General features: G+C 34.2%; 1 protein-coding gene across 2 annotated transcripts in view; it reads right to left on the bottom strand.

Moving 5' to 3' along the window:
- Nucleotides 1-7,313, bottom strand: part of LOC129757008 (F-box/LRR-repeat protein 7) — a 165,110-nt gene extending 157,797 nt beyond the window's left edge. The window contains exons 1-2 of one of the 2 annotated variants that reach the window (XM_055754096.1): nucleotides 6,997-7,313; nucleotides 5,732-6,256 (exon numbers count right to left, since the gene is read on the bottom strand). The gene's annotated coding sequence lies outside the window, so the exon portion shown is untranslated. The remainder of the gene's footprint in view (nucleotides 1-5,731; nucleotides 6,257-6,996) is intronic. The other variant, XM_055754097.1, reaches the window with a different exon arrangement.
- Between the last annotated feature and the right edge of the window lie 5,840 nt (nucleotides 7,314-13,153).

Genomic DNA, 13,153 nt, shown 5'->3' with positions numbered 1-13,153 from the left:
AAACAAAACCAGGTTTTTTTCAGTTTGAAACTCAACTTACAGGCTTTAAAATGTAGAAAAAAGTTTGAGATATTTTAACTTAAGACTTAGTTATTGATGACTATGTGGAAAAAATTCACGTTGATAAAAGTTACCTCGTTTTACGGTAATTTTAAAGTTTTGCAAATTTCAGTGGTGTAAATCCACCATTTTTTCGAACTATGATGGTCTATTTTATAGAATTTTTTTCGTACCCATCTTGAAGAACAAGAATCTTTCTACAATTATGTGTTTTCAAAGTGGAAAATTTTCAGCAGATTCTTCAAATTATCATCGAAAAAGAAAAGTTTACAGATTTTTCGTGATTATGACGTCTCAGCCTGTACTAATACTAGAGCAAGGCTGCTTTGGCACTACCTTCTTCAAATATTCCTTGATTCGGGACTGAATTTCGGGAGAATTTTTTTGAGAAACTGTAGTAGAATTGTGGACCTGGAAAAAGATTTCGAGATTTTGGCTTTATATTTAGAAATTCTTACTCTTGAATCAGTAAGTAGTTCATCAAAATTTGATAAGGATTTTGAAATTTTTAGAACATTTCTCTTGGCATTTTTAGAACCTCATGGGGCCCCGTTCCTACGGCCATGATACTGGTGTTCATATTTTTATTTTGAACGCTTAAAATTTTCTGAATTTCCTAGTTTTTGGAACCTCGACACCAAATATGCTGTGATGTAAAATAAGACAAACTCCTCAGTTCTACAAAAAAAAAAACAATTTAGTGAAATTGTTTAAATTCAAGACCAAAGTCAACATTTATATGATGCCTCTAGAATTGGGCAAGAGCTTTAATTAAATGTATTCCTTACTATGAGTCAGAACCAGTCACATGGAGACCAGTAGAATCATACAGAATTTAAATTGATTTCTTTATCAGAATAGAAAAATTGTATGTAAATTCATAATCACATTCGAAATTTAGAGGAAGTATGTGATACAGGAACATTTCTGCTTTTTTCTATCTTTTTATAAATTCATTTAAGGTCGGAACAAACTTCAAATCCTCCGAATGGGGGTAGGCCTTATAACGGAACGTTATCCAAACATACGGGAAAATTGTGCCTAAATGGCATACTAAATCCTAGCACAAAACCTATAATTCAAGTAATTTTTATATCGAAAAATACAATTAAATCTGGAATACAAAAAGTGAAATAACTTCGATTTTTTCATTTCGAGGAAGAATGACCTTAACGGGTTAAACTCCTATCAAAAAGAAAAAAAAAAGAATTTTTCATAAAATACGTCCATCCTAATTTATTCCACTTTTCGGGTTTTTTGGAAATTTCGAAGGGGGGAGGGGGAGGGAGGTGACAAAAGAAGAAATTTATATTTGTTCCAGCCTAACTAGGGAATAAAAAAGGGAAATTCGGTAGCAACTGGATGAAAATATTCAATTGTTCATCTATTCATATAGGGCATAATGGTCACTTTAAGGAGGACGCTTATTTAACCATAAAAAATAGCTATAATATGTGAGTTACATCATGAAAAAGTCTACTTCGGCTAAAACTTGAAAAAATGAATATAAAAACGTTTAAAGAGTCATTCTAAAATTGTTTGCCGAAAGCTGAAAATCAGTCGCTGTAGGGGCAAAAATTTCAAAATTATTTGTTTTTTGTTGAAAAATGTTTGGAATCTATTTGTTTTAATCTGTAGATAATCTTTAGAAAAAATATTTTTTCCACTTTTTCTGAATTTTCAACAGAATTGATTTAACTTCATTGTAAACATTGTGTTGTTTTCAAGTCGTTTTGATTCAATGATTTGGAGCATCACTTGCTTACACGGGAGGTTTCACATCCAATGATTTCAAAGCTTGCTTTGACGAGCGTTTGAAGAAAAATCGAATATTTTCATAGTTTATACTATTAATAGGGAAGGAGCGGGCTATATGCGCCTATTAAGCAGAACACTGATTTAATCAAATATCACATCGAATATGTGTACTAAAACTATATACACGTGTGCAGGCATCTGTTTTCTATACATTGGAGTAATTTTTATGTTAAAATTTTCTTCTGTTTCCAAGAAAACGATTTTATTATAAGTGTTGTCTAAAATGCCGAACTTCAAACCGTGTGGGCTAAATGCGCCTATTTATGTTTTGAACAAAATTTCTGTTTTTTGGGCAATATTTCCATGTAATTTCATTGAAACTGCTAGAAAGTAATAATTTCCGTACGACAAAGCTGAAGTTTTATAAAAATCTATTTCTTCTATTATATTATAGAATGAAACAAAAGTTAGGGTTGCCATACTATGGAGGCAGTTCATCCATGAAAAAAACTTTATCAAATCTGTTTTTAGATCTTTAATTCACTCTTAAGATGTTATTCAGAGCTTAGATTTGAAGGTTCAATGATAAAAATCATTTATTTATTCTTTTTAACCTGTTATTTTAGGATGGAGGCATTTTACAAACATGATGGGGGCATACAAAAACACTCTATTATTCCACTATATAATCATTACTAAACCTCCACAAAAGCTGAAATATGTTTAATTTCTTAAGTTTATTTGAGTAAGAAACAAAAGCCTACCTAGTTTTTTTTTAAGCTTCTTTACGTATAATTTTTAAAAGTCGAAATATTACATCAAAATGTATCAAAACGTTGTACGATTTTTTAAATTTTTTTGAGTTTGTAAATTCATAAAATTCTTTCTTGCCTTATGTTTTAAGCGTATCACCCTCAAAATGCATTGGTCAGATAAGCTGTCTAGTCAGCCATTTCATCAAACAGCCGTAGGGTCATTTAACCCGATAGGCCCATTTAGGAAACCTTTCCCCTAGTCATTTTATAGGCGATGGAAGCGCTGCCGAATTTGGGTGATGGTTTTGCATTAGTGTAAGAGGGATGTAGCTAAAATTTCACCCAACTTTTGACAGAACTTACGGGTTTTTCTTAGGGAGAGAAAGAATAACTTTTCGATTCCATCGCCCATTGACAGGATATGAGAAGCAGATAGATATTCGAGGTACACTGGTGGCCAAAAATTTGGGATCACCCCTTCACAAAACATGAAAATTTTTATCACTCCGTTGAGGGCGATGGGAAGTTTACATGAAACAAGCAATATTGATACATACCCGACTCCTTTGTACCCATGTAGTAGCATGTAATGTTACAAGGATTTTTATAACTGTGTAACTTTGAGAAACCTTTGAAAGTACCATGGAAGGAAAACGGTCGCTTCTGTAGACATTTCGGTAAATTAGGCCGTTAATTGTACCAATCATTATGTACCACTTATCGATTTGCTTCTTCCACAGATTGTCAGCCAAATTTAAGCACTAAATATCATTTTTTTTTAAATTTTTCTTCACTTTTTTCTTCGGAACATCCAGGTTAGGTTATTCAATGAAGAATTTCGGACAGGTCCCCAAACTAAGTTCGAATTGATTTCCTTCACGCAATTTTTCAAAATTTCATCCCGCTCATTGCAAGGTTGCCGAAATCACAGAAAAATCTGTAATTTCACAGAATTTTGAGCAAATTTTCATCACAGAATCTGTGTCACAGAACACAGAATTTTGAAGTATTCAAAGATTTCTCAGGATTTTTGCATTTTGATTTGATTTCTAAAATTATAGTTTTTTTGACCAATTTAATATAAGATTTCTTACTTTCAATTTGAAAAGTGTAATATTTATAATAATAATTGATTTTTTCCAGCGAAAATGAGAAAATAACAATTTATCATAAGTTTTCAATGAAATTAAAAGGAATAGCATCACAGAAAACTATCACAGAATGTTTGGTAAAATCACAAAAAGTCATATTTTCTCTTCTCGAAAACACAGATTTTTTTTTCGACAACCTGGCTAATTAGTCTATCATTTTGCGCTTGATTTAACCACCGTATTTTCTATATTTCATCAGTGGACAGCTTTTTTCATCACTTAAACGCGATGTTTGGTCTATTTTTTTTTTGGTTGGTTTGGCAAATCATACAGAAAAAATTCACCTGCTCTACTACTTCTCCAATTAAACCCCTCCCATCCCATACCCTCATGGAATTAATCATCCTTACTTCACTTGCTTTATTCAAATATTTTATCACTGTTAGATTCTCTAGGATTTCAAGAATGATCAACAACGTTAATTTTGGTCGCAAAGTAGATTTCCTGCTATTTTGGGGTCTTTCCATGGGACTTTCCATGATTTTTCACGATCCTACCCAAAATTTTGACAGATTGCCACAAAATTTTGCACATGAAAACATTACATTACTAATTAATATCACTAAAAATTTCATCAATACAGTCCTAAATAGGTGAGTAGTAGATCCATCAAACAAAGCAATACCAAAATAATAAATGTCTGTAGAAAAAAAAAACAATTCAAACACACTCATACATTATGTTTCGGGTTCTTTGTTTGGCGGATGATGCTACTAGCCGTATCATGCAACAATCAAAATAATCAATGGAAATGAAAAAAAAAATCGCCTCGACCAGGAATCGAAATCGAGTCTTATGATTACCTCTCCGACATCTTACTAAAAGGCTAAACTGTCAGTCGTTAGCTAGCCAAGCTATAGCTCTATAATTCAGTTGACTTCATAGAGTTGAATTCACTACTAGATTATGGCAGAAAACGCTCATCGTGCCCCGATCAATAGTGCTCTTTTCGCTCCTAATTAACAAGTTAAAACAAACAACGCGTTTTAAAAATGATTATAGTGAAAACCAAAAATTTAATGATGATGAAAATTAAGGAACAGGTGAGGTGTTGCAGTGCAAACATTATAGACCAAGATTACTTAATTATCTCACAAATAAGCCTTTATTTTATCAGTGCTCAAAAATTATAATATTCTCGTCACTTGAGAACGTTGTGGGTTTTTTAAATATTTCTGTAAAGATGATAATGCGTTTTTTTGCTGAAAAAAATATATTTTAAGATCTTCAAAACTGTTCCTCGTGAAAATTTATTTGAGAAATGCGCATTTCCTTAGAAAAGAGGGGTGCAAAGTTCGCCCCAAGTGCTCGTTATGCCCTTTTTTTTTTAAACGAACACACACATACAGGATCTCAGTGAAACTTCATGTTTCTTTGAAGAGATTTAAATTCTACTTAAGACTAAAGCGTACATCTTTCAAGGATATAATGGGTAGCATCTTACTAATGCTAACACCACCAGCTCACAGAAAGAGTACTATGTATGCCGTTACTGAGACTCGATCTCATGACCTCTGGCTTAGAGGAGCAGAGCGTTCAATCCTCTAGGCCACGGTCGGTGGCCCTTATCTCTCCTATACTAAATATTAAACTATGTAGGTTCTATGGACGTTGTAACTTTTTCCCACCGGTACTTGCATTGAAATGTGATATAAAGCAACGCAACAAAAGCTTGTTATGAGTTGACATGAAGACATACATACCCAAGTAACATTTAAAATGTTTTAGATTTGGGATAGAGGAGATATTAAAGCTCAACTAGCAATAAAAGACTCCAATAAAGCTTCCAACATAAAAAAATCGGATAAACGAATTTTTCTTTGAACCTGGTATCTAAGGATTCTTAGTTAATGTTAAATTTATCAATACGTTCACATTTAACGAACATAAACATCATTCTTGGGATGAATGACAGCTTGCTGTTAAATTTAAAAAAAAAATTAAAATCATTCAACCTTTGTATAAGAGGATAAATAAAATTAATATAATCTTACAATTACTGCTTACCTTATTGAAATGCACGAATCGGCCACCACCTAGGTTTGTTTTCTGTTTTGAGAAATCAACTTCGCCTGCAGAAATTCGGCTGGAACGATGGATGGTTCGTTCCCGGGTACCAAATAACAAGAGAAAAAAAGATCCTCTATGGCTGCTGCTGACTGACGGACTGGTGTCTCAAGATCACTTCAAACCTTCACTCACACACTCTCAAGCAGAAAAAAAATACGCACGGGCACTTTTCAATAGCTACACTTTTCTCCCATCATCAGCTAGGCCGTTTCTTTCATGTTAATGTGTGAGGATATGTGAAATTATGCGTGAAAATTTCTTCTCATTTCTCCAATCGAGAGTAGATCACTGATTTGTAGCTGTGTTTTTTTTTTTCTATTTTGGGGTTGAAAGGTTTTCTAATTGAAAACACTTGCCAAATACATTCACCCCACTCACAGCATCCGCGATCAGTATACACTATGGCCATTCAATTTTTCGTTGAACCAGATGGAGATTTAAACATGCACAAAACTAGTTAGGCTGTATTTTTCGAGGAACAAATCGGAACAATCATTTGCCGTTATAGATCAGATTTTTGTTCAAGTGTCTTTAGGGGAAATTCCCTGTTTGGCATGATTGAGCAAGTGAAACTTTGTCACCTTTTAGTGTCCATCTTTGCAATTTTAAGTGGTTTTCTTGCTCTTGTATTTGTTACGACTGGTGCAGTTTTTTTTTACAGCTATCTTGGGCTGTCCCCCCTCATACAACGTAGGGGCCGTATTGCACTCAATGGGTTTGATTGTCAAACTGCCCAATCTGATCTCGCAAAACAATCGTCAATGATCGCCATTAGTAGCAGCCCAGGAGCAATGTGGCAAAATGGATTGCGTAAAAGAGCGAGCACGGAGCAAGGAAAAAAACCAAAACATAAAATTCATACCAAAATTTCCGTACAATGGCCTGTGGAATGACATGTTCTCACATACACCAGGACACGGGCCTTATTTTCTACATGCTAAGGCTTAGCCATGGTACTTGAAATGATTCTTAATAATCTTTCACTTTATTTCAAACTCGAAGCACGGGGCCAAGCCTCTCGCGCTGTTTCTTTCCCTAGAGGTCGCAATCCAACTCGACTCTGAAGTGGCGCAACCGGGACAGCAACAACATGCGGGCCAAACATCAACAACAACAGCCCACTTTTGTACAACCCCCGAGAAACATACGCACACATAAAAAGCACAAAACGCAGAAAACCACAGATCTTGGCCTGAACCTACCAAGAGTCAAACATCACAACACACCACGACGGAATAAGAAGAGCACGAAGAGGTATGGCAACAGCAAGAAGCCACAGAAAGTATACGAGTAGAAGAAAAAAAACTGTAGTGCCCCGAGCACCACACGTCAATAACGCGCGACTTCCTTTCTGAGGTTCCTCCGTCCTCTCTCTTTCTCACTCACCACAACACACCAGAGAGTTCCCCCGGGTAAGTTCAATTGCGGGAAAAACAGACGACGAACCCGATCGCAAAACGAGAAGACAAATCACGACAAGCAAAACCGCAGAACCGAAAAACCCGAGAGCTCAGCGCAGCTCAACTTCTTGTGGCAAACTGAACTCCGAAACAGATGGAAAAGCTAACGGAGGAGCAGATATTTTTCTCACTAGCCGCCGGAGTTTAAGATGTTGTTGTGATCGAGCTTTTTATGATCCAGTTATGTTGAGGGAGCTTTCTCGCTGGGAGAGCTGGGAAGATTTGGAATTTGTATGTTTTACTCTCTTGGAGCAATTAAGCTTTTGAGGAGTGTCAAACAGAATGTCCCGACATTTTTTCAAGAAAGGAACCAGATGATTGACTTCTAAGCATCAGAAAGTATAAGACTATCTGAAAACCTTGATCACAAAAATGATACATATGACAAAAATGACAAAAATGACAAAAATGACAAAAATGACAAAAATGACAAAAATGACAAAAATGACAAAAATGACAAAAATGACAAAAATGACAAAAATGACAAGAATGACAAAAATTATAAAAATGACAAAAATTACGGAAATTACAAAAATTACAAAAATTACAAAAATTACAAAAATTACAAAAATGACAAAAATGACAAAAATGACAAAAATTACAAAAATTACAAAAATTACAAAAATTACAAAAATTACAAAAATTACAAAAATTACAAAAATTACAAAAATTACAAAAATTACAAAAATTACAAAAATTACAAAAATTACAAAAATTACAAAAATTACAAAAATTACAAAAATTACAAAAATTACAAAAATTACAAAAATTACAAAAATTACAAAAATTACAAAAATTACAAAGACGACAAAAATAACATAAATGACGAAAATTACAAAAATGACAGAAATGACAAAAATAATAAAAATTACGAAAATTATAGAAATAACCATATTTGTTTTTGTATGTTTTTGTCAAAAAGGTTATGAAAACATTCAAAACGTTGCTAGGTGACTGAGTGTGAGTTTGAGTCTTTTTAGAAGCCATTTACGAAAAATGTTATATTATATAAAGCATTTTCCTCGTTCGTCTAAAAAAATCGCTGTTATATGCATATTTCATTTGACTTTATTCGTAACAACAGGAAACTTAAAATCGTTTGAAAAAAAAAATTTCCGTAGATTATGCATCATAAAGAACCGTTTTTTACCAGTGTTGTTTTTGCAGGCTATGAAAAAAAAAGACATACACCGTCTTAGGCGATTTAGGCTTTACAGACTGAATAAATGACGTGGACAACTTAATATTAGGGTCATTCCATGTCAAGTGTGCACAGCGAAAAAAAAAATCTTATCGAAAATTCGCCAAACTTGGCCGAAAGACTTTCTGAGGCCTACAAAACAAATCCTCAATTTTTGAGAATGAACCGCTCACCCCCCGTTACAGGACCCTCCCTTCTTTTTTTCAAGATTTTGAAAAATTCATCATTTTTAAAATACAATATCTCCGGACTGGAAAATCATACCAAAATGATAAAATATGCGTTGTGTAGATTTTAATAAAATCTATCATTTGATATTATTCATTTTCTGAAATAGTGACGTTTTTAACGTCAAAACAAAGCTCTAAAAATAAAACGTTAGTTTTCGCAAGGAAAGTATATTTTTTTCTTGAATTTTATGATTTCATTGTATTTTTGAGAAAATTTTACGTAAGAACCAACCAAAATCCCAATATAATATTTCTTGTTTTCGAGTTATGAAAGAATTAAGTTTTACTGTCCATCTAATATTTTCTTACAGTATCCCCTTAAACTTTTGGTAATTCCATTCACGATTTTCTTGACAAATTTCATTTAAAATCAGCATGCAGACTGAAGTTTACTTCTAGTGAACAGCAATTTTTTGTAAAAAATAAGATGCTTAAAAATAAAATAACACTTTAAGTTTCATTTTGTTTTGCTATTGAATGATAATTTTATTTATTATCACACTGTTTTAAATCATTAAGTAAGTGCTTCCTTAGCGGATGCTGCGGATGAATAAATGTGAGGATTTGGTTCATTATTTCAAAAAACTGTTAAACTTATTCACAGAAGATGTATAAATGTCAAGAATCTGCTGGTCTGTTGATTACCTACTGAACTTACATGAATTATGGCGATACTGATCTAATAATACTGAATATTGACGCACAGCATTTGTTCATTGTATATCGCCTTTATTTATTCAAAGCAATCACAGCAGATTTTTTTTGTTGACACCGAATGGAGTACTGAACAATAACATTTTTTAACTAATTCACTGATCATTGCGAACGAATTGCTGCCGCAACTGCTCGCTTGCTCTTACTTGCAAGTAGTTTTGAATACAACTTCTTAAATCGAAGATTGCTGTTGAAATATCCAGTTGCCTTCTGTTACTGCATTAGAATGGAGTTGTCTTAGTGACTTTTATTGTTAAGCTTCTGAATAGTCGGGAACAGTTTTCTTAGCATGGCAAAAGCAACGTGTTCAATTGGAAAAGAACTTCATAAGCGATGTTCAGTGGATACATTTTTCAAGAACACACGACTTTTTACCGCAAGGGGGTGGAATTTGTTCAAAATGCGATCAGAAGTGCATAATCTAAAGCCTATCTACAAAAACCATTCTTACAACTTCGGTAAATTGTATCCTGTTTCGCAAAATGTTGCTTAAGTTGAATGCTTTCAAATCAATATAACATTGACTGGAAGGTTTGAAGGACAATCTAAAGATAATTTAACTTGCAGTGTTGGAACGAAAAAAATAGTTATATTTCGAATAAAAATATTTCATAAACCGAAAATATTGTTTTTCTTTCATTCAAAATGTTAATTCTAATTTTCCTTAGCTATAAAACAAATCATGAAAACAAAAAATCTGTTCAAGCATGGAAGATGTGACTAAAAATTTCGATGATTAATGCACTCGAGTAAAACCACTGAGTGCTGCAAGTGTAAAATTGTTTAACAATTCAACTTAAATCTTTCATATCTCGAAAACAAGAAATATTATATTGTGATTTTGGTTGGTTCTTACGTAAAATTTTCTCAAAAATACAATGAAATCATAAAATTCAAGAAAAAAATATACTTTCCTTGCGAAAACTAACGTTTTATTTTTAGAGCTTTGTTTTGACGTTAAAAACGTCACTATTTCAGAAAATGAATAATATCAAATGATAGATTTTATTAAAATCTACACAACGCATATTTTATCATTTTGGTATGATTTTCCAGTCCGCAGATATTGTATTTGAAAACTGATGAGTTTTTCAAAATCTTGAAAAAAAGAAGGGAGGGTCGTGTAACGGGGGGTGGGCGGTTCATTCTCAAAAATTGAGGATTTGTTTTGTAGGCCTCAGAAAGTCTTTCGGCCAAGTTTGGCAAAATTTCGATAAGATTTTTTTTTTCGCTGTGCACACTTGACATGGAATGACCCATTAACATTTAACACCCAGTACCGAGATGGGAATCGAACCCATGCCATCAGTGGACCAGCGATTACCGTCTTACCACGCTAACCACTCGACCACCGAGACGTACCAAGCAGGCTTTATTGAAATGAAGTCTACATAATTGTTTACAAAATCAATATCTCAATTTCCAATTTGTCTTGTAAAAAATGAGTTAAAAATTATTTTTCGTAAACAAGACGTAACAAATCTCCGTGATTGACTTTTGTTATTGATCCATCTGTTAAAATGAAAAAATGGAAAATTAGAAGCAAGAAGCGCCAAGTTTCAAGTAAGGCCTAGGCCTAGGAGTTTGAAAAGGTCTAAAAAGCATTATTATTTATTTACATAGTATTCCGTCTCACGACATAACTTGACGAACATAATTCCTAAAATTCACTCGGTTCATAGCAACCGTTCTCCAATTTCTCGGGCACCCTACGTTCGCCAGATCACGCTCCACTTGGTCTAACCACCTCGCTCGTTGCGCCCCCGCTCGTCTTGTTCCTACCGGATTCGTAGCGAACACCTGTTTTGCAGGACAGTCGTCCGGCATTCTCGCAACATGTCCAGCCCAGCGTATCCGGCCAGCTTTCACCACCTTCTGGATACTGGGTTCGCCGTAGAGTCGCGCGAGCTCGTGGTTCATCCTTCGCCTCCACACTCCGTTCTCCTGTACGCCGCCAAAGATGGTTCTTAACACTCGTCGCTCGAATACTCCGAGTGTACGCAGGTCCTCCTCGAGCAATATCCATGTCTCGTGCCCGTAGAGAACAACCGGTCTAATAAGCGTCATATACAGGTTACACTTCGTACGAGGGCAAAGTCTTCTCGACCGCAGTTGCTTGTGGAGTCCATAGTAGGCACGACTTCCGCTGATAATTCGCCTCCGGATCTCACGGCTGGTGTCATTGTCTGCGGTCACCAGTGAGCCGAGTCTAAAAAGCATAGTTTTGGCTCAAAACTCAGCCATATTTTGATGTTAAATTTGTAACTAACGTTCACATGAGTGAATTTCGAAATTTTAGATTTGTATGAGAAAAATAAATATTTTGTTCTTTAAAATCAACATCTCATTTGTTTTTAAGTGGATCCGAGCATGCTAATGGTCTTTGTGCCAATTTATAAATTCTTTAAAATGACGCAAGTGAAATCCTGTAAAGGAAATTTTCTGCTGAACAACCCGGTTCAATATCGTAACTTCGTACCTTATTAGGCAAAAAAAGCTATTAGGTGTTAAATAGGGGTATGTCAATTGGCATTGAAAACCAATCAATTAAACTGCCATCACTGCTAATACCTAGTAAAGCGTTGATAGCATAGTAGTCAGCTTAAATCTCGTTAGGCACCAGCAGTGATGGTAGTTGAATTGATTGTTTTTCAATGCTAAAAAACATTCCCTTAATCAACACCAAAATAATAACTTTTTTGTCTGTAATAACTTGATGAACCACGATATAACTTGATGAACATAATTTCTAAAACATTTTTACCCTATTAGATACGAAATTATGCCTTCGACAAAGTTCTTGAACGGAAAAATTTCATTTAAAGAATTAATAAATTAGCACAAAACCCGTTAGCAGACTCGGTTGCACATAGGAAAGAAAAATGGTTTTGATTTTTCGGAAAAAAAAACATTTAATTTTCCCAGACAAACCTAGAAGAGCAATTTACTAATGTAAACGTTACTTAAAAATTCTGCAAAAAATCATTAATGAGTTTTGGGCTAACACAAAGCTTTTTAGGCCCCAGGGTTCAGGAGATTCAAAAATGACCCCAAATCGATACAGTCTACTGATTATAGCATAATATTCAACAAATATGTAGTTATGTACACAGCCCATTCCCGATAGCCCATTCACGCGAATCATCGACCGAGACACATTCCCAGATTGCGAAACATCAACGTTACTGCATCTTCACGAGAACTACATCGATGCAGTAATCGGAAACCTGAGACGCGGCAATCTGATGGGAGAACACATCGGTTCCAGCGAGACGTTCCCAGCTGGCCGGTGAAGTTTTTTTCATTAGATTACGTTAGGTTGCTAGATGGTCGGAAGACCAGAGTTAGTTCGAGTCGCGTAGTTAGATCAGCCAGATCGTTAATTGTTACCTATTAGTGATCCACCAATTAAAGTGAATAAATGTTCTTTTTTTTAAAAATCAATTCAACCCAATAAAACCATAAGTATGTATGTGCATAAAACAATCTGTAAATGAGCAGATATTTTTAATGCATCTTTATTTGTACGAATTCATCATTACTAATGCTATGATCATTTAGTATCCGGGCAGTTACAAACGTGTGTATTTTAAAGACTATTCATTTGATCGAAAAACTTTCTATGGAGTAAATGAAGGTGTCAATATGAAATTAAAACTAAAAATATTTATCAATGATTTCAAGAAATACTCTAACTTTTTCATAAAATCTCTTTCTTATCTTTGCACACTTTTTTCAGTCATGTTTTGATTTA

Source organism: Uranotaenia lowii, chromosome 3 (assembly GCF_029784155.1).
Source record: "Uranotaenia lowii strain MFRU-FL chromosome 3, ASM2978415v1, whole genome shotgun sequence".
Classification (NCBI taxonomy): Eukaryota; Metazoa; Arthropoda; class Insecta; order Diptera; family Culicidae; genus Uranotaenia; species Uranotaenia lowii.
Note: the sequence above shows the minus strand (reverse complement) of the source record. Positions and strands in the feature narration are given on the sequence as shown.